The sequence below is a fragment of the Oryctolagus cuniculus genome, chromosome X (genome assembly GCF_964237555.1).
Source record: "Oryctolagus cuniculus chromosome X, mOryCun1.1, whole genome shotgun sequence".
Classification (NCBI taxonomy): domain Eukaryota; kingdom Metazoa; phylum Chordata; class Mammalia; order Lagomorpha; family Leporidae; genus Oryctolagus; species Oryctolagus cuniculus.
In genome coordinates, this window is record NC_091453.1 from 49,798,169 (window position 1) to 49,818,018 (window position 19,850).

The window sequence follows — 19,850 nt, forward strand, 5'->3', positions numbered from 1 at the left end:
TTGGAGTAAAATCCAGTAATTACTGGAGCTGGTAACTTAAGACTCTGCTGAGAAACTTGGCAGATTCCTTTTTCCCGAGGAGGCATCTCTTCGCGTGGAGGTATTGTTTGAATCAATTGTAAGTGGGTGTTATACCTTCAAGATCAGTTTTCTATATTCCTTTGGAAGAGATTGAAGTCATTCTATTCTAGGTGAAAAGGGAATCTCAAGTCACTCCTTAACTCTGACAAATGTACAATTATATTATGTGTTGGCAAAGACTTAGCATGTAATTCATTAGGGTCTTACTCCATTTTTATTTGTCTATTCGTAAGTTTACTTCCAGGACAAAAATAGAATACTTTGTTGGCATGCTACTTACATGTATGCAGCTAGCCATTTTAATTCTTTGAATGAAACTAGTTACAGTCAAAGCACTTTAGAGATGAAAGGGTCCTCTGAGATCATTTAGTCCAGCCCCCTCTAAATGCTTTAACTTGTATTCATTAATAAAAGGAGGGCTGGTTCAACTCACATATTTGCTCTTTTGTTATATATCCTTTGAATTATTCCCATCAAGAAATGTTTATTAAATGCTCACATGCCGAACCCAGTCTGAAGCAATTTGCCTCAGAAAGCATGGTTCTTGGAGTTTTGGAACCTACATGCTAAATCCAATGATACTGACATACTGCATATTGAATCTCAGATTTTCTCTTCTGAAGTTGCTTTTCACTCTCTCTCCTCCACCACCACCACACACACACACACACACACACACACACATTTTGAGAAGATGAAAACAAATCTAAACATTTACTTTTCTGCTTTGAAACAGCACTGCCAGAAAAGGCTTCCTTTTGTAGGACATGCTTTATCCTTGTCAGGAATAATCAAAGGTTAGATGCAAGCACAGTCAATTGATTGACAAGGGGAGCACTGACTAGGATACTTGGGGAGAAGTGGACTTAAGCACAGAGTGTATTTTTCTGCTTCCTGTAATCTTTTCCTGTCTTTACCTGATCTCAACACTGGACATATAAAACTTTATGCTTACAGACTTTAGAACTATCTACAAGTACTTTACACTTACACAAAGCTATCAATAACCTTTCTGGGACATAGAACCAATTACTAGTTCAGCTATTTGGTTTCTCCTCTGACAATTTTTTAAAAGTGCTTAAAAGCAAGTAACTTTCAAATGATTCTCCTGACTTTTTCTACTGGTTGTTTCTTGTATCACTTCACTACCCTTAAAAGGTCATCCGTTTCTTTGGGCTATGACTTTAAGATTGTAACCCTTAACTATTTTCTTCTTGGCTTCCTTTCTCAATAGATAGCACACAGTCATTGAAAATGTCAGAGATTTCTACTCTGTGAGAGATTTTGGAATATAAAATATAGCAGTTAGAAAATCACATGTACATGGTATAATGTTAGAATCTGTTCTTCCCTGGATCACTTTTCCTGAGTCTGTCTATTTCTGTTAAGGCTGACCTATCCTAGCCCTTCCCAGCCTAGGATTTTTATTTTTGCTTTTGTTTTTACTCGATTTCACTAGACCATAACCTCAATGAGTGGCAAGACTATCTTTTCTATCTTAGCCACTTGCTATAAATCTGTGTATTCCCTGACAATACTTGGTATTCAATAAATATTTATTAGTGGAATTAAACAGTTGATTGTGTTACACTAGTTCCTGTATATGGTGCTACCAAACCCTAGATAGAGCCCACTGACTAAACTTTGATTTAAAAAAAAAAACTATTTATTCATTTATTTATTTGAGAAGCAGAGAGACAAAAAGAATTCTCATCCACTGTTTCATTCCCCAAATATCAGCAGTGGTTCCAGGCTAATGCTAAAGCTGGGAGCTGGGAACTCAATCTAAGTCTCTCACATGGATGACAAGAATTATGTGAGCCAACACTGCTGGCTGCCAGGGTCTGCATTGGCAGGAAGCTAGACTAAGGTGTGGAGGCAAGCATCTAACCCAGGTACTACAATAAAGGATGTGGATGTTTTAACTGGTATCTTAACTGCTAGGCCAAGTGCCCGCCCCCTCTACTTGGTTTTAGATGAAACCTTTGTGGCCTTCTGTTTATCTTTGAGTATAATCTACACCAGAGCTACTCCCAATTTCTTTCTTTCTTTCTTTCTTTCTTTCTTTCTTTCTTTCTTTCTTTCTTTCTTTCTTTCTGCTGTAAAATTCCTTTACTGTCCCCTGCCCCCACCACGGAGGATCCAGTGTTTATTCCCTACCCGCTGTCCCCAAAAAGATGCTCCCCTTCCTAGACAGGGTCCAGCACTGGATTCTCCCTCCCCCAACCCGAGGCCAGTGTGGGCAGTGATGGATGGTTGGGTTGGGCAGGGGTGGGGGAAGATGGGACCAGGAATGGCTGCAGAGGTGAGCCCTGCCCTCCCAGCCTTGCCCTGGGTGCGAGGAAGAGGCAGGCCTGACCAGCCGCCAGGGTGTGCCCAGCTGGGGGTACAGCCCTTTGAGGTGCAGCCTAATAAACACGCTGGATTGGCTCAGCAAGGTCGGTGCCGCCTGTCTCCAGGCTGCTGTGGCGGCAGACACTCTCATAGCTTTGGTTCTGGGCCCTGGAGCTGGTAGGGGCGGGCAGGCAGGAGAGGCAGCCCCTGCCCCCAGGAGCCTCACAAGCTGTACCAGGACAGAAGCCAGCCCGGGGCAGTACCAGCCAGGTCCCGAGGGCGGCCGACCCACACGTCGTAGATGCTCTTGTTGCGTGGTACCCCCTGGAAGAGAGCGTCCAGGTCCCAGAGCAGCCCCGGGGGCCCCTGGGATTCAAGAGCCACACCCCAGTAAGCTGGGCTGGTCGAGGGTGGGCAGTGGGGACAGGAGGTGGGTGGCAATGAGCCCAAGTGCATGACCACGTTGAGAGTGTAAATGGGCAGGTAGGAGGTGGACAGCTGCCCCCACAGTGAGGCCCTGTGTCCCCCCGTGGGCAGCCCCATGGGATCTGGGGTACTAGGCAGTAAGTGGACAGGCCAGGGCCTGGGCTCTGGGGTAGTGAGGGGAGAGGGGTGGATATCTGTGCCCTGGGAGACCACCCCCTCCACTCTTGTGGGCTTGGGGAGGGGCTGGTGGGGCCACAGGGACCTCTCAGAGGAGGGCAGGGGTGGGGTGAGCACTGCCTCCCCCTCACTGCCCCTCAGGAGTCAGGCTGCCCTGTCCAGCCCTTCTGGGCTGCTGCGGCCAGGGCAGCCCCTCCTCGGGGTTCCCCAGCAGGGGCTTGATGCTGAAGCCTTCCCTGGCTGGTGGCGGTGGGCTGGGCGGCCGGTAGGGCCAGCCGTGAAGCACATAGGGGCCCAGGTCCTTGGTAAAGGTTCCGTGTGCACCCCTGTTCTGCCAGCACCGGCACAGGGCCATGTTCTGCAGCCGCAACACGTTGGCCGGGATCAGGCTCACATTGACTGCCCAGAAGTTGCCCTTGGCCTGGGGCTTTGCAGGGTCCTTGGGCACCTTACAGAAGCACGGGTTGGAGGAAAGGTTATGGTGGATGGAGTCCTTCCAGCCCTCGTAGTTGTCCCTGAAGAAGGGGAACACGGCCTGCACTTGGTGGATGATCTGGGCCAGCTTCGGCCGGCGAGCGGGTGCAGCCTGGATAACCAAGGCGATCATGGCCAAGTAGGTGTAGGGGGGCTTGTCATGCCACAGGTACCTCTTCTTCCTCCTCTTGGGGCACTCGGAGGGCGACTCTGCCTGGGAGTCCCTGCAGGGTCCCATGGGTGGGAGGGCAAGGGCGTGGGTCCAGGCCGGGCCTGCCGGAGGGCTGGGCGTGGAGGGACAGAGTGGCAAAGGTGGGCCGGGGCCTGGGGCCAGCCCCAATTACCTTTCTATATCTAGTAGTAATATTTCTCTGCTCACCCACTCTTGGAATTCTTTGAGTGACCCATTCTCACAGCAGAATTCTCTTGTAACTTCTTCATTCCTGACTCATTCTTACCTTTATTTATTGTCTGATGCTTTCTTTCAAAATTATCTGGATTCAAAATATGTCATGCAGTATACCATCCTCAATGTACTATTCTTGCTGTCAGTCTCATGCTTGATCTGTAGAGCACGAAGTCACATCTATATTTTTATTCGCATAATAAGGACCAATTCCTTTCTACTCCCTAAAGGGCAACCCAAAACACAAACAGTAGGAAGGATCTTTTGAGCACAAGGACAAAAGGAAGCAAGACAATTCTGGTGTTTTTTTTTTTTTTAAAGCAATTTTTAAAATATCACTTTGAGGTGATGGTGTGAAAGTGCTTTCCTGAAGTTAAATTTGCAAGTGTCTGCCTTCTTCTTCTCTCCTTTGGATATCACACTGACACATAAGCCATTCGAAATGGATTTTGTGAAGCTTTTGAATTGGGAGTGGTGACACGGAATGCTATGGCTTTGGAATGTCTTTGTATTGTTTCCTCCTGAGAGTGAGGATGATGGGATATATTACAGTGGTGCTGTCTGTATTCTCAATCATCAGTGCAAATTGACAGCAGTACCATAAAGTCAGGTTTATTGGTAAAAACCCATACACAGAACTTGTTAGAGTACAAGTTCTACAGTATTTATGTATAAGAAAAAAAGAATACTTTTATCTACTGATAATGTCACTTCTGTATTTCAACTCATAGCTGCAAACATAGAAGATATTCAAGTAAGTACATGGCAAAGTTAAAATTGTTGCCTTGATGACAATTTCATTTCTCAAAATGTAGACTAATTCAAACAAGGAATTGCTACTACTCTGGTCATAATTCTGGACAGGAAGGAAGAATTGCCTGGTGAGACAGTGATGATAGGAACCTTGGGAGAAAATAAGTGTGTCATATTAAAGGTTGTAAAAATAAAGGAAAGAAGTGTCATTGATGGCCCCACAACTATTATAGACTTTACAAAAAGCCTATGTGAAAAATTAAGGGACTGAAAGACAGATATGTTCCTCTTGTCCATTTTTTAAATGATGAGAGAGTGTTGTGGAATGGTGGTTAACCCACCATTTGCGATACCAGCATCTCATATCAGAATTTCAGTTCAAGTCCTGGCTGCTGTGTTTCCAATCCAGCTTCCTGCTGACGCACCTGGGAAGGCAATGGAAGATGGCCCAAGTGGTTGGGTCCATGCTACCCACGTGGGAAGTCAGGTGGAGTTCCTGGCTTTGGCCTGGACAAGCATTGGCTGTGGCCATTTAGGGAATGAGCCAGTGGATGGAAGTGCTCGCTCTCTTTCTCTCTCTCTAGCTCTCTCTCTCTCTGTTATTCACTTACTCTTTGTGCCTTTTGAATAAATCCTTAAAAATTAAAGTGATGAGAGACTGTCAAAATTGAATGCTCCTAGTTTCTAGGCAATAGAGAAAGAGAGTATCTAAAACAATCATGCTCAACCTTCCTTATGCCCCAACACATACCAGAAGGGGTTTGACACATTTCTTTTTTTTTTTTTTTTAAAGCCAGGAGGGCAGGTGCTTCTTCCCAGTTTCCCATGCGGGTGCAAGGGCCCAAGCACTTGGGCCACCTTATACTGCTTTCTCAGGCCACAGCAGAGAGCTGGATTGGAAGAGGGGCAGCCAGGACTAGGTGCCCATATGGGATGCTGGCACCACAGGCAGAGGATTAACGTACTGTGCCACGATGCCCGGCCCTGGGGTTTGACACATTTCTAGTAGTAGTGCTCACTCCAGAAGGTACAAGAGCACACAATTTGTAGAGAAGCATGTGTAATTTGAAACCCCATCCAAAGGGGAATTCTCCCTTTCCTAGTCCCCATGCACAATAGTATTGTGCTTAGGTATGACATACCTCTGCTTAGGTATGACACAATAAAAACACACACACACACACACATAAAACCAACTGTACATTCTAGATAAGGACATAATCCTGAGAATAGTGTCAGAAAGGTCAGAGCTTTGTAAATGTAAATGCTTAGGGCCACTAAATGTGTACTTATACACATGTAGCTGTTTAAATTTGTATTTATACACATTTAGCTGTTTAGAGAAAAACGAGGATGAGTTAGACCTGTTTAGTGTCTTATCCAAAGTGATAGCTCGAAGAACCATTCACTTAAACTTCACTGTCAATGGGAGTGATATTCAAATAGGAAAGTGTAAACAGAACATGATTAAGAATCAAGTTGAAGCTCAATGTAGATGGGGAATTAGGAAAGATGTGTCCATTGCCTTAGAGTTTTGAAGATCAGAAGAATTAAGGTCACTGAAAGAAGCTAAAGAGGCAAAATGCTCCAAAACCCATAATTTTTTGAGCACTGACATGATAATATACATGGAAAATTCCACGCTTGACCTCATGTGATAAGTTGCAGTCACAACATAGATGCACTAAATAAATTGCATAAAATTACTTTCAGGCTCTGTGTAAAAGACATATAAGAAACAAACAAATTTCATGTTTAGATTTGGGCACCACTCCAAGATATCTCAGTATATGGGAATATTCCAAAATTAAAAAAACAATCTGAACTATGAAACACCTCTGTTCACAAGCATTCTGAGTGAGGGATACTCTGTACTCTCAGTTTTTCATATAGTGTAAAGGACAAGTTCCAGAAGATAAGAGATGGACAAATGCCTTGGTTTTCTTAAAAAAGGGCAGGACAAGAGTGATTTGCTACAGCCCGCGCTGTGATGTAGCAAGTAAAGCCACCGCCTGCAGTGCCAGCATCCCATAGGGGTGTTGGTTTGAGTCCAGGCTGCTCCACTTCCAATCCAGCTCTCTGCTGTGTCCTGGGAAAGCAGTAGAAGATGACCCAAGTGCTTGGGCCCCTGTATCCACGTGGGAGACCCGGAAGAAGCTCCTGGATCCTGGCTTCAGATTGGCGCAGCTCCGGCCTTTGCAGCCATCTGGGCAGTGAACTAGTGGATGGAAGATCGCTCGCTCTCTCTCTCTCTCTCTCTCTCTCTCTCTCAGCCTCTCTGTAACTCTGCCTTTCAAATAAAATAAATAAATCTTTAAAAAAGAGTGACTTGCTGAAACTAGGGATCTGTAAATGTAACAGATACTCCCAGCATAATTCAGAAATGTGTTTTCAACAAGATAGTTTATAGACATTCCTTAAAGAAAATAATGGTCACCAGGACCTCTTAGCTGGTTCTCTAAAAATAAGTCACTAAGAAAAGAATATTTATAAAATTACTAAATCGCATTTTAAATGAAATACATCATAAAATAAGTAACACAGTGAGACGATCTTGTACCTTGTGATATCCTTATTGAAAAGACCACATAAGAAACTTTTAGCAGTTAGGGGGATTTACAGTTAGCTGAACTCTGTGTATTCATTTCAACCTAGAGAATTATCAGCTAGTTTCCCATAGAGCTGTTTCCTGGTCAACATTTTTGTCAATATCTTGGACAAAGATTGTAAAGGTACATATGTTAAAATTTTTTGGATAATACAAATATAGAAAGAAGAGCTAATATACAAGGAGACATACAAATGTTCATGGAAAATTTTTTTTAACTTTTATTTAATGAATATAGATTTCCAAAGTACAGCTTATGGACTACATTGGCTTCCCCTCCATGACTTCCCTCCCACCCGCAACCCTCCCCTTTCCCGCTCTCTCTCCCCTTCCATTCATATCAAGATTCATTTTCAATTTTCTATATATACAGAAGATCAGTTTAGTATACATTAAGATTTCAGCAGTTTGCACCCACATAGAAACACAAAGTGAAAAAATACTGTTTGAGTACTCGTTATAGCATTAAATCTCAATGTACAGCACATTAAGGACAGAGATCCTACATGAGGAGTAAGTGCACAGTGACTCCTGTTGTTGACTTTACAAATTGACACTCCTGTTTATGGCATCAGTAATCTCCCTATGCTCCAGTCATGAGTTTCCAAGGCTATGGAAGCCTTTTGAGTTCTCCTACTCTTATCTTATTTAGACAAGGTCATAGTCAAAGTAGAAGTTCTCTCCTCCCTTCAGAGAAAGGTACCTCCTTCTTTGAAGACCTGTTCTTTGTTCATGGAAAATTAAAAGATAAGTTTATTTTTATGCAAAAGTAAAAAGCAAAAAGTATTGAAATCTATGCATTTTTTTCATAATAATACATTTTCCACCAAATTTTTGAAAACCTCTCATAAGCATGGATTTCAAAAGTTTTTGCACCAAATAAATGTATCTATGTTATAAGATTTCTTTCTTTCCTTATTTTTTTCAAAGATTTATTTTTTTAAGATTTTATTTATTTATTTGAGAGGTAGAGTTACAGACAGTGAAAGGGAGAGACAGAGAGAAAGGTCTGCCTTCTGTTGGTTCACTCCCCAGATGGCTGCAATGGCTGGAGATACGCCGATCCGAAGCCAGGAGCCAGGAAATTCTTCCAGGTCTCCCATGCAGGTGCAGGGCCCAAGGACTTGGGCCATCCACTGCTTTCCTAGGCCACAGCAGAGAGCTGGATTGGAAGGGGGCAGCCAGGACTAGAACCGGAGCCCATATGGGATGCTGACACCACAAGCGGAGGATTAACGTACTGCGCCACGGCGCCCACTCCTCAAAGATTTATTTATTTGTTTGAAAGGCAGAGTTAGAGAGAGAGAGAGAGAGAGAGAATCTTCCATTCACCCTATGTCTACAAGGGCCAGGGCTGGTCCAGGCCAAAGCCAAGAGCTTGAAACTCCGTCTGGGTCTTCCACGTGAGTGACAGGGGCCCAAGCGCTTGGGCTGGCTTCTGCTGTTTTCCCAGGCAGATTAGCATGGAGCTGGATCAACAGTGGAGCAATTGAGACTGGGGACTGGAACCAATGTTCATATGGGATGCTGAAGTCGCAGGCTGTGGCTTAACCTATTGTGCCACAATGCTGGCCTTCATAAAATTATTTTTTTAACTTTTATTTAATGAATATAAATTTCCAAAGTACGGCTTATGGATTACAATGGCTTCCCCCCCATATCGTCTCTCCCACCCGCATCCCTCCCCTTTCCCACTCCCTCTCCCCTTCCATTCACATGAGGATTCATTTTCGATTCTCTTTATATACAGAAGATCAGTTTAGCATACATTAAGTAAAGATTTCAACAGTTTGCTCCCACACAAACATAAAGTGAAGAATAATAGATGATTTTTTAAATGATGATGAAATCAGATCAGACCTATTGTCATGTTTAATCCCAGTGAGAGTCAAGTTGGGAATTGATAATTTCTTCTTCATAAAATTATCTTTTAATTACATTTCCACAAATGTTTTGACATACTATTATATGCATGATAAAATAGGATCAGGAAGACTTGAATATAGCCAAGAAGACTGAAATCACAGTTGTCATATACTATATACTAGCTAGTCTGGTACCAAGCAAGACTGGGTGCATTCTTCAAGAATCACTGGAAAATATTGCATCTGGAGGAAGATTTAATTAGAGCCTGGAAACCATGTATGAAGAAGAATGAGGCTGTTTATCCTGACAGATAAAATACTTTAGTGGAGCATGGTAATGATCTTTAAATATTTGAAAAACTAGGGGACCAGCAATGTGGTGCAGTGACACCAGCATCCCATATGAGCACCAATTGCAGTCCCAAGTGCTCCACTTCAAATCTGACTCCCTGCTAATGCACCTGGGAAAGCAGCAGAAGATGCCATCTGTGTTGGGACACCCGAATGGAGGTCCAGGCTTCAGCCTGACCCAGCCTTGGCCGTTGTGGCCAATTGGGGAGTGAACTAGCGGATGGAAAATATGAAAGATTCTCTCTCTCTCTCTCTCTCTCTCTCTCTCTGTGTGTGTGTGTGTGTGTGTGTGTGTCCCTCTCTCAGTAACTCTGCCTTGCAAATAAATAAAATAAATCTTTGAAATAAATAAATATTTGAAAACCTGGTTTAGGGATGGGCATTTGACCTAGCAGTTAAGATTCTGCTTTGGATGCTTGCATCCCATGTTGGAATGTCGGGGTTCAAGTCCTGACACTGCTCCCAATTCCAGCTTCTTGTTAATGCAGACTCTGAGAGACAGCAGTAATGGCAGTGGCTCAAGTAGTTGGATACCTGCCACCCACAGGGGAGACCTGCCTTGAGTTCCTGGCTCCTGACTTAGCTCTATCCCAGCCCTGGCTGTTTCAGGGCATTTGAGAGGTAAACCAGCAGATGAGAGCTCCTTCTCCCACTCCCTCCCTCTCCCTCCCTCTCTCCCTCCCCCTGCCCCTGCTCCTTTTCTTTATTTTTATTTTTATAAGATTTATTTTTTTGGAAAGTCAGAGTTACAGACACACACACACACACACACACACAGAGGGAGTTTTTCCATCCACTGATTGACTCCTCAGATGGCCTCAATGGCCAGGGCTGGGCCAGGCCCCAAGCCAGGAGTCAGGAGCCAAGAGCTTTATCCCAGTCTCCCACATGGGTGCTGGGACCCAAAAACTTGCACCGTCCTCCATTGCTTTCCAAGGCACATTAGCAGATTGCTGGATCAGAATTGGAGCAGCCAGGACATGAACCGATGCCCATATGGGATGCCAGCACCCCAGGCTGTGGCTTAACCTGCTATGCCACAATACTGGCACCCCACACAACCCCCCTTTTTTTTAAAAAAATAAGGAATAAAAATATGAATATATAGGAGAAATTAAAAGCATGAGGGAATGATTAGGACCAAGTGGAAGAAGTATAGGACAGAAGATTTTAGCTTAATTTATGACAGATTTTCTAATAATTTTAGCTGCTTAACACTGTAAGGGTGGGTGCTTTGGCACAGCAAGTTAATCTGCCACTTGGGATGCCCACATTCCATATCAGAGTGCCTGGTTTGAGTCTTCGTTTCTCCACTTCTGATCCAGCTCCCTGTTGAGATGCCAGGGAAGACAAAGATGCCAGGGAAGGAGAAGATGACTGAAGTGATTGGGTTTCTCCCACCCATGTGGGAGTCCTGGATGGAGTTTCTCTCTCTCTCTCTCTCTCTCTCCCCTCCCTCCTTACCCCTCCCCCTCCCTCTGCCTCTCCTTCACCTCTCCCTCTCCTTCTCCCTCTTCCTCTGTGTATCTGACTCTCTACTTTCTGTCACTCTACATTTCAAATAAACTAATAAAACTTAAACAAAAACCATTGCAATGGTCTAATAAGATAGTGAGCCTCTTCCCTGTAAATAAAGGAATTCAAGTAGAAACTAATTGACCATATTTTGTGTTTTTTTCCATTGGAAGAAAATTTACACTGGATGAGTTCTAAATTCCCTTCCAACTCTGAGATTCTGTGATACTGTTTTATTTGTCAACAACTGCTTTTATCATAATTTTCAAGAGGAAACTCAGTATTTCTGAAAGTCACATCAGAGACATCCTATCTATAAAGCTTTTTCCCCAAATGTTTTTTTCCCTCCTCTGGCATTTTTCTCCTTTTCTTTCCTCCCCAAATACTCATTTAAAGGTATATTAAGTTAGTAATGTACGCATAGTGGTAATCAGAGCCATATTTGTTTATACCTTGTACCAAAGACTATTTGCGCCACCAGAACAAACTACAAATGTGCTTTTTACTCTTTTATGTGTATGTATCTGGAGAAAAGAAATCATAACCACATTTTTAAAGGAGTAAGTCAATATTTGCTTTGTAAAACTGGTTGTATCTCTGCCATCCATCCAGTGAAATAATCTGTCGTACAGACCCATGAAGTGCTGTTTTGTAATTTGTGATGTCACCTGAATAGATTAAAGATATAGTCAAGCATTCTATTATTCCCCATTAAATGATGATGGATTTATTTCATATCTCTAAATATATATAACTTCTCTTAAAACTTTTTCTTTTCTCTTTCCAGTCTAAATCATTTCTAAGTATAATGATGATAACAAATCCACAAACCTTGGATAAAACACTAAGTATTTTTTTTGACACAAGTGTTTAGAATTGTTGCGTATCTCTTTTTTTTGGGGGGGGGGACAGGCAGAGTTAGAGAGAAAGAGAGAGAGGGGCAGAGAGAAAGGTCTTCCTTTTTCCATTGGTTCACCCCCCAAATGGCCGCTGCGGCCGGCGCACTGCGCTGATCCGAAGCCAGGAGCCAGGTGCTTCTCCTGGTCTCCCATGTGGGTGCAGGGTCCAAGTACTTGGGCCATCCTCCACTGCACTCCCGGGCCACAGCAGAGAGCTGGACTGGAAGAGGAGCAACCGGGACAGAATCCAGCGCCCCAACCAGGACTAGAACCTGGGGTGCCGGCGCCGTAGGCGGAGGATTAACCAAGTGAGCCGCGGCTCTGGCCACATATCTCTTTCAAGTGAGTAATTCAACAGTTGTTGTGTCTCTACCATGTACTGAGTAGTTTTGTATCAACTATCTTTGTTCCTTTATGAAAGTGCTTGTGAAGTAGATGGTATTACTCATCTTAACTTTGGTTTTCAGCAGGTTGTCTGTGATATGGCTTGGTAATGGTGTGTGTGTGTGTGTGTGTGTGTGTGAGTCTTGCTAAGGGTTTACTGTACTTCTTGAATCTGTAATCTATAAATTTATATTTTTGACCAAAATTTGGGGAAATTTTAGCCATTTCTTCAAATATTTTTCTGCCCACTTTTCTTTTTCCTCTCTTCCTAATATTCTACTTATGTGTATGTTGACCTTTTGATCTCATCTCTAAGGTGCCTAATGGCTCTACTTACTGTTTCCTATCTTTTTTTGTTCTCTGCTGTCTAGATTGGACAATTCCTATTATCAGGTTCACTGGCTATTTTGTTATTTCCTTTCTGCTGTTAAGTCCATAGAATGAATTTTTATTTTGGTACTGGATTTTTCTGTTTTGATTTTCTTCTTTTTTATAGTCATTATATCTTTGTTGGAACTCTCCATGTTTTCATTCATGGAAAGACATATTTTCCTTTATATCCCTGAACACAGTTAGAATAACTCCCTTAAAATCTTGTCTGCTAATTTCAATGTGTGTATCATTTCCGAATTGGTCTCTGTTGATTCTTTTCTCTTAAGAATGGGTTACAATTTGCAGTTTATGTTGAATATGAAAAAAAACAGTGTATACTGGATTGTAAATGGGGTGCTATAAAAGATTATGTTATAAACATTCTGGATTCTATTATGTTCCTCTGAAAGAATATTCTTTTTAAAGCAAGCATTTAACTTGACTGAACTAAAATTGTAAACCCTCTCCTACAGTTGGCGGCAACTCAGATCTTAGTTGGGTACTTTCAGGTTTGCTGCACTTGCATGATTCAAAAGTCAGACAGATTCAGACAGAATTTATATACAAAATTTTCCCATCTGGCTCCCTCCTTTCTGGGATTTCCTCAACCCCTTTCAATAACTTTGGTCACCATTCTGTCTTCTAATTCTTGAAGCCAGTGAGAACGTGGATTTCTATCTGAGTTCTAGACATCCCATAAGGTACTACTAAAAGCCATTTTTAAAAATGACAAATGCACCCAGTTTCCCATCTTTTAAAAGTCAACTCCCCTTCATGTGTTCCATCTACCTGCATTTGTTTATTCTTCAGGGCCTTCAGGTAACCTTTTTTATGTTTTATCTAGAGTGTACAGTTGGTATTTGCAAGAGTTGGTATGAAAAGAGTTTACTTGGCCATGACCAGAAGCAGAAGTATCCTGCTGTGAATCTGCTCCCCCATTTTAAAAGAGAATACTGAGGCTCAGAAAGATTAAATGACCTTCCCAATGTAACATGGCTAAAAAAGTAACAGTTACAGCTTAAGTATAGGTTTTCTGGCTCCAAATCCAGAGCATCTCTATATGTTACTTTTAAATATCAGTAATACACTTCTTTAGGCATTCATCTGCCACATGTATGAGTTCTGACTTTGTTGTCTCTCTCATATAATACCCATTCCTCTCATCACCTTAATTACTCATGTAGACACCCACTAAACATTTTGCAGTTAATCTTTTTAGGGGACCAGTGTTTTTCAACAGTGTGTTTTCATTACATAAGGGGATATTGTCCTTTGCCTTTTTTTCCCTTTCTGAATGATGCCCCAGCAATGTCTTAATGGAAGCGTTTATGGTGCTCTGAGATACCATTTCTATGTATAAAAGTAGAATCTAAAAAAACTATAATGTTACATAAGTCAGATTATTCTCTTCCTGAATATGTTACCTTATCCATCCTCATAGGTAATTTTACTTTTTCTACCCTCTTATAGATCTCACTCAGCCTTTCTTTTTTGTGTCCCTGTTGTTGCAGCATCATATGTGAAGAAAATTTGTATCATCTACAATCTTAAGCCCATATTATTCAAGGCTACTCACAAAAATATTAAGAAAGATTGGGTAGTATAGCGAATTTTTTAAAAGCATCATGACAGATGTTCATGTATGCAAAAAACTATTTCCAGAATGCCTACTCTGCACTAGTCACTTTGCTAGATGATGAAGATGTAATAATGAGTAAAAGAGACAATCCTTGCTCTCATAGATTTTTTTGGTCCAATAGAGAAGTCAGACAAATAAATAGGCAACACTGGAATGAAAAATAAGTGTGGCCATCAGAAGTGCAGGGTGCTATGGGATCTCATAACAGTAGCAGCTAACGTCTCTGAGGGGTGGAAAGGGGTAGGGACAAAGAAGATACTCCTGATGAAGACAGTCTGATCCAAGTTCTTCTGCTAACTTATGTGGTTCCTTTACCACTGTTCTTCTCTTGGCCTCAATTTTGTCACAAGTAAAATAAAGTAATTGGTCAAGATATCCTACAGGGCCGGTACTGTGGTATAGCTGATAAAGCCACCACCTGCAGTGCCGACATCCCATATGAGCACCGGTTCAAGTCCAGGCTGCTCCACTTCCCATCTAGCTCTCTGCTATGGCCTGGGAAAGCAGTAGAAGATGGCCCAAGTCCTCAGGCTTCTGCACCTACATAGAAAGACCTGGAGGAAGCTCCTGGCTCCTGGCTTCAGATCAGCACAGCTCCAGCTGTTGCAGCCAATTGGGGGAGTGAACCAGCAGATGAAAGACCTCTCTTTCTCTGTCTCTCTCTGCCTCTCCTTCTCTCTCTGTGTAACTCTAACTTTCAAATAAATAAATCTTTAAAAATAAAAGATATTCTACCACTTCATTTCCAATTAATTCATTCTTCAATCTCAGGAGTGATATGTGGTACCGTAAGTACTGATTGTGAATACAAATATATTTGATTTTTTTAAAGATTTATTTATTTTATTTGAAAGGCAGAGTTACAAAGAGGCAGAGGTAGAGAGAGGTCTTCAATCCGCTGGTTTACTCCCCAAATGGCCACAACAGCTATAGCTGTGCCAGTCCAAAGCCAGGAGCTTCTCCCAGGACTCCCACGTGGGTGCAGGGGTCCAAGGACTTGGGTCATCTTCTACTGCTTTCCCAAGCCATAGCAGAGAGATGGATGGGAAGTGGAGCAGCCGAGACTTGAACCAGCGCCCATTTGTGATGCCAGCACTGCAGGTGGCAGCGGCTTTACCCTCTATGCCACAGCACCGGCCCCCACTTGATTTTGATACTCTTTCTAGGACCCAAGTTCCACATCTACAAAAGAGAAATAATAGCTATTTCAGGTACTGGTCTAAAAATTAAATAAAATCAGATATGGAAGCCAGGGGTTACAGAGAGGCCACAGAATAAACATGAACCATTTTACTTTTTTGTCTATTTCAATGTCAATTGATTTGAATAATTATTTTTTTTAAGTCAAACACATTTGTAATAGGAGCTGGCATTTAGCTTAGTGGTTAAGACACCAGTGTCCCATATTGCAGCACTTGGGTTCAATTCCCAAGTCCTAATTCAATTCCCAATGAAAATTCCTGCCAGTGCAGACCCTTGGAGTCAACAGATGATGACTCAAGTCCCACCCATCTGGGATACCTGGGTTGTATTCCTGGCTCCCAACTTCAGCTCCAGGCCAGCCCTGGCCATTTTGGGTATTTGAGGAGTAAACCAGAGGGCAGGAGCTAGCTTGCATTCTCTCTCTCTCTCTCTATCTGTCCCTCCCTTCCTCCCTCTCCCTCTCCCCCTCTTCTCCCTCTGTACCTCCCTATCTCTGCCTGAAAGTAATAAAAATACTTAAAAACATATTTGTTATTACTATGTATATAATGTTGTATTTATGAGATGCATAAAAATTAAAAAACAGGATGCAAATTTGTGAAATTTTTAAAGATTTTATTGATTTATTTGAGGTAGTTACAGACAGAGAGAAGGAGAGAGAGAGAGGTCTTCCATCCGCTGATTCACTCCCCAATTGGCCACAACGGCCAGAGCTGTGCCGATCCGAATCCAGGAGCCAGTAGCTTCTTCCAGGTCTCCTAGGTGGGTGCAGGGGCCCAAGGACTTGGGCTATCTTCTGTTGCTTTCCTAGGCCATGACAGAGAGCTGGATTGGAGGAGGAACAGCCAGGATGAGAACTAGCGACTAGAACTAGAACTAGCTGGGATTGCCAGCGCTGCAGGTGGAAGATTAACCTACTGTGCCACAGTGCCAGCCCCCGTGAATTTTTTAAACTAAAGAAAGTTTTTTTTTACTTTAATATATGTGTCCAGATGTTCACAGCATTAGTGTCTTCTGGTTTTATGTGTGAAAGTACCTAGTTTGTTGCCTGTTGAGTACTAAGACCTCAATAGATGATAGTCATCAATATCAACACAGATCTAGGAAGTACTCATCATTTGCACTTTTTGATTTAGCTATCCTTAAAATTGTTCTCCTGTTATCACAACTTCTGTACTAACTCATTTTTTAAATCAGTCTTTGACGTGTGACTTAAAAACTTCTTGAAAACCCAAATACATTGCATCTATTAGTTTCCCATTGTCCATACCTTTATTTATTTCCTCAAAGAATTCCTGCAAATGGACCAAGGCATGATTTGTACTTAGAGAAAATGTGTTGCCTCTCTGCTGAATGGTGTTTCCATTTACATATTAGACTGCATGTAAGATTAAGGCATTTGGCTGGCGCTGCGGCTCACTAGGCTAATCCTCCACCTTGCGGCGCCGGCACACCGGGTTCTAGTCCCGGTCGGGGCGCCGGATTCTGTCCCGGCTGCCCCTCTTCCAGCCAGCTCTCTGCTGTGGCCAGGGAGTGCAGTGGAGGATGGCCCAAGTGCTTGGACCCTGCACCCCATGGGAGACCAGGATAAGTACCTGGCTCCTGGCTTCAGATCAGCGCGGTGCGCTGGCCACGGCGGCCATTGGAGGGTGAACGAACGGCAAAGGAAGACCTTTCTCTCTGTCTCTCTCACTGTGCGCTCTGCCTGTCAAAAAAATTAAAAAGATTAAGGCATTTGAACTCCAAACTAAGAGAGTATTTCCAAACTACATTAAGCTTATGGGGCTCAACTCCTTGTGTTTGTAGATAAAGGAATGTCATGGATAAATATTATCCACAAATAAAACTCAAACTTTCCTATATCTGCTACTTGAACACATTTCTTCATCACAAACTTTGTACCTGAGAAGGAAAAACTGATCAATTTCAGTTTTTATCTCATCCATCAAGTCATCCCACATTAACTTCATCTTATGATAATTGTGCCTTTATTTTGAATTGCCACATGAGTTTTTCATTTTTTTAACAATAACATTTTGAAATAATGTGTTTAAGTTAGTCTCAACTTTTCATATACCTTGTGTTTTACTTCCCCTAAAAGATCCAAACCCCTTTGTAAGCATGAAATATACTTTGAAGTTCCTTTCTTGTATATATCTTATTCTTTAATGTTTGGCAATTTACAAAGTTCTGTACAATATAGACACTTAGTAACCATTTGTTAACTAATTGTATACTGTCTCATGGTGTAATTACATTGAAGAAGGTAAAGAAATATCATCAAGGAGGAAATAGAAGGGAATTAATGACGTTAAATAGTCATGGGGATGAGTTGTCCCCAAACTGAATTATTTCCTCAAATCAGCAATAGACTAATCCAATCTTTTCTGCTAAAGGAAGCTGAATTCTTATTGAAAGTGAATGGTAACTTGAACCTTCTGCAAAAAAAAATCGTTATTCTGAAATATTCTGTCTTACTGTGAAGTGACAGTTTTCTAAGAAATGCTTTTTCCTTACAAAGAGAACCTTTACTCCTTTAGCAGTCAAGTGAGTTAATTTCCTTTCAGTTTTGTCAAAACCATTTCTAAACTCCCATCTTAGTTTCTCCTGTAAAGCAGTCGACTCTGGTGGTATCCGTATACACAGGCTACCTTGAAAAACTCTCTGGGAGAGTTAAACATAAGGTTCTTTTGAAAGCAACTGGTTGGATTCAACCTAAATAAATTTATTTTTGGCAGATACTAGAAGTATTTGTGACTGGTTAACAGCAGGAACTATATACTAGGTTTTGTAGGCTGGCAAGGACTGAAACTTCAGAACTGACCATTGATGAAGAAAACTCATAGCTCCTTGATAATTAACCATTTGGAATATGACAAAATGAGGCAGAAAAGCCACTGTTAATTTATTGTATTTTTTGCTTCCAGTGGAAAAGACCCTTGAGTGCATTTATGAACACATAGACACCAAACATAACTAGGATCACACCTGGGCTATTCAGCTTCTCGACACTCATTAACTGAAAAGATATAGATTAATTGGAGGGAGTTCAGAGAAGAGTAACAAAAATGATTAAGGGGCCAGAGGGATTGATTTATGAGCAAAGATTAAAAGAATTTTGTCTATACAATTTAGCTAAGTGATGACTAAGGGGGAAGGGGGTGGGGACGCAACTGTCTGAAGGGTGTAAACACCAAGGAGAGAGGAGAATAATTTACTATGCAACATGAGAATATAACTAGGGCTAATAAGCTATAATTACCCAAAGGAATAACAGAATAAATATTTCAGGGAAACTCAGAACTATGAGACTGCCAACTTGTTTCTCAAGGAGATACTGGCAGATACTTAGAATCTTAGTCTCATCCATATTAACAAGTATGTGGTGTGAAATAATCATTTGAAGCCATTGAGCTGCCTCCCCTCCCACCCGCTCCAACGGTCCTGCCTTTTGCATTATTATGATATAGTTCAAGTCTAGCCTAGTACATGAGTCTACATAATTTGGTCTTTATTAGTGCTGGTGAGTCTTTCAAAGTTTAATTCCAATAGTGACCGTAAATGAGCCCTTCCTTTTGGGTTCACTGTGAATTTAATTGTAAAGCACCAGAAAAAGCAATCAAGTCTTAAGGTGAGAAAAACTTGGATTTTGCTTAGGACAGGAAACAAATCAGAAATCATAGTGTTTGTGTTTGGAATCTCCAATAATATTCTTTCCAATTGTATTTCATGTCTAGAAAAGTTCAATTTTCGCATTATTGGAAAGGGGAAAAGACACTAAAAATAAATCTTTGTAGGCTTCATGATTTGTGTAAACTTTGGAATGTGGTTCTTCAGAAAACAAATTAGTCTGTGGGTGACTGCAGGCTAAATTATTTGGCTAATTCCTATTGTGCTATCATGACATTCCAGAGCATTGCTGTTTAACCTCGCCAGATAAGATTGTGCATGTCACTGCAGTGAAAGCAGCTTCTTTTGTATGCATACTTTTCTCCTTCTTTTCCTTTGTGTTGGAAATCTTTATAGGGTGATCCCATTCTGGAAATTCGTTTTATGGATTTTTTTTTTTGGTTTTTGTTTTTGTTTTCTTTCATTTTTGCTGTGATATTTTTCTTGGGCTTGTACCTTGGATTATATACTTGTCAATTTCTTTCTAGGTAAATAATATTTTAGGTAAGCTTGAAATAATATTTTAAATAAACTTTTTGACTTAGAGTAGTTTTAGATGTACAGAAAAGTTGTAGAGGTAGTACAGAGTTCCCATATACTCCTTGTTCAGTGTCTCCTATTATGTTACTATTCTATGTTTGTCACATCAAATGAACACTGATATGGCATTATTCACTAAAATTCATATTTTATT

At 41.6% G+C, this 19,850-nt stretch overlaps 1 protein-coding gene and 1 pseudogene across 6 annotated transcripts in view; one reads left to right on the forward strand and one right to left on the reverse strand.

Moving 5' to 3' along the window:
* The window catches only part of EDA (ectodysplasin A), a 358,022-nt gene that overhangs the window by 227,768 nt on the left and 110,404 nt on the right, over positions 1-19,850 (forward strand). The gene's annotated exons all lie outside the window — the stretch shown is intronic.
* Positions 2,560-3,730, reverse strand: LOC103351882 (forkhead box protein H1 pseudogene; annotated as a pseudogene).